Below are 2,714 nucleotides of genomic sequence, written 5' to 3'. Positions count from 1 at the left end.
CACACACACACACACACACACACACACACATACACACACCTGCTCCAAATGATGCTTTTAAACGAACAACACCCACTGCCTGATGAACCTGCACGGCTGCCACAGAAACCGTCCATCTTGTTGGAGGTTTGCAGGCCCGTGACGTTTCCAGATCTGAGCTGTCACCAGGTGACGGCTCCGTGTCTCGTCTGTCACCTGGACTTGACAGTTTCTAAATGTGGATAATCCTTTTTGCAGAAACGTCAGACCCTGTGAACAGGTTAGGTGACATTTGGTTCTCCTATGATTTAAAGGATTTCCATTGAAGGATCAGAAACATGTTCTTTTTTAATGTGCCTTTGCTCAAAAACGTGCTTAAATTGTCTGAAACCAGCTTGTGGTGGAGATAATAGAATCTGGAATTTGTAAATGTCCGATTTTTTTGTGAAATAGAAGGTTTTCTAAGTTTGGATTATATTTCTCTAGTCATTCTCACCTTATTCATTCTTACCCTTGTATTTGTATTCTCTGGCGTTCTTTGGTTAGTGAAAAATGTGCCTATAGACATATTTCTGCTCGTAGGAAGCCCAATTATTTTCTCAGGACAGCTGGCAGATTTTGACTTTGTCTTTAAAGCAGATTGTGCTGTCTTGTATTGTTGCAGAACTTGTATCACGCCCCCACAGCGTGAAACAGATAGTCAGATGGTTGTGAGTTGTGCTTTAAAATAAATAGTTTTAAATTCTCAGAGTCAAGAGAATAGAGAAAATCAGTGATGGTGAATTATTATAAGGTGATTTTTTTAAAAATTTACTTCTGTTCTTTTAGCTTTCTTGGATGTATAAATCACAAGTCTTGTACTTATTTAAAGAAGTGGGAAGCTATTTTGTAGAAAGTACTTTACTCATCAGTTTGTTTAATTGTGCATGCAACAAACATAGCTGCCCCAAATTATTGAGCAATTAGTGCATCAGTAAGTCCTAATTACACTCTAATCAGCAATCATTAATGTTAGAAGTGCAAAGTTCATAGCAACTCAGAGATCCTGCAGTGCTTCAAAATGCCCTGCTGGATGACCAATAACAAAAATAGAGTGATTCATCATTTCCTTTAAATGGTTGATTATTAATTATGTTTATTTAATGCACCCAGAGGTTTGTTTCTGAGGTTTTGCAGATTGCCAAACACTTTCCCCCCTATTTTTGTCTCACATATCCCGCCCCTTGTCATGTTCATTTCTCCCAATGTGCTGAAAAAAAAAGAGAGGGAGAGAGAAAATACCGCACTGATTCTTGCAGATTTATTAGGAATACAGCGCTCATCAAAATCTGAGATTTCACTCTGATTTCCTCCCCTTCGAAGCCCCGTGTGAAGTCAGCAGAGCCCCAGAGAAGCCAACGTCTTATTTTCCGTGCCACCATGACATCAGAGCAGCAGCTCTCTGGGAAGCAGGTCTGACCTTTTCCGGGGCTTGCTGTAAATGATGCATTATCGTCTCCTGTCACCGGAGAGCCCAAAGATGCTGCCAAACAACAAACAAGTTTAGTGCTACTTGCTCTCCATTGGTTTGTGGGGGAGGGACGATGGCTGGTGAGATGGGTTACGCTGTCAAAAAAAATGCAAAGAAAAATCTAGTGGCTGTTGATAAGATTTGCTACATGACCAGAGACCCATAGAAAAGTACATTGTGAATTTTATAACTGTGCATTAATTAAATAGGAATAGCAATAGCCTACTGTTTAAAGTGTATCTCTTTAACCAATTTTAAAACAGCCCCTGTAATTCAGCCTGTGTCTAGACTGATGACTCATAAAATAGAGCGATAATTGTGTTGTGATGAGGTTTAAAATGACCAGGCTCTTGTTAAACGTCAGGACTGAAAGAGTAAAACGGAAGGAATTGACAAGCAGACAGCAGAGGTGGAAACCTTGAGCTCGTTCACCTAAAGAGAGTGAAGGTAAGGGTCGTATTCTGCAGGTATTAATGACCTGCAGGTCACGCTGACAGGCGTGTCAAGCATGCCCGCTGCCTAACAAAGGAAACTGCACTGAAAAAAAAGGTTTTCGGGTGTAGTAACATTTATTTAATTATTCTTTTAAATTTTACACATTTCTAAACTACTAGAATTTACTACATAAACAATAAGCATTATATTATATATCAATATTACTGTACAAAAAAGTAAATGCTAATATTATTTTGCCAGTAATATTGAAGTGTTTTTTCTGAACAGCACATAAACATGAATATATTAAGTAACTTCTAATCTTCTGGGCTAAAACTGAGGGTGCATGTGCACACAAAGGCTGCTTCTCATTCCCTTGCTTCACTTTTCAAGGAGAGGACAACATGGTCGAAATAAAACATAAGTTGTCTGGTTTCTTTTGCTTGAATACATTTGTTGGTGTGCAATAGTTTGATGGCTAAATGTATTGATTTGAGTTGTCAGTGAACAGGGAATGCATATTGTAGCATTCTGCTGTATTTGGCTGTTTGTTATGTGACTGCAGTGGAGGATTGTGGGTAGGATTCATGTTTGTTATTGTTAAATCATTTTAGGGAATTGGTTAACATTGTTCTTTCTTTTCGAGAGAGAGCTGAGTCAGAAAGCGAAGCTCTCAATTTACCAGTCGATCTACGTTCCTACCCTCATCTATGGTCATGAGCTTTGGGTCATGACCGAAAGAACGAGATTACGGATACAAGCGGCCGAAATGGGTTTCCTCCGCAGGGTG

General features: G+C 39.3%; 1 protein-coding gene across 1 annotated transcript in view; it reads left to right on the top strand.

Moving 5' to 3' along the window:
• The window catches only part of necab3 (N-terminal EF-hand calcium binding protein 3), a gene marked incomplete in the record, with an annotated part of 45,547 nt that overhangs the window by 1,111 nt on the left and 41,722 nt on the right, over positions 1 to 2,714 (top strand).

Source organism: Austrofundulus limnaeus, unplaced genomic scaffold, assembly GCF_001266775.1.
Source record: "Austrofundulus limnaeus strain Quisiro unplaced genomic scaffold, Austrofundulus_limnaeus-1.0 Scaffold51, whole genome shotgun sequence".
Taxonomy (NCBI): domain Eukaryota; kingdom Metazoa; phylum Chordata; class Actinopteri; order Cyprinodontiformes; family Rivulidae; genus Austrofundulus; species Austrofundulus limnaeus.
Note: the sequence above shows the minus strand (reverse complement) of the source record. Positions and strands in the feature narration are given on the sequence as shown.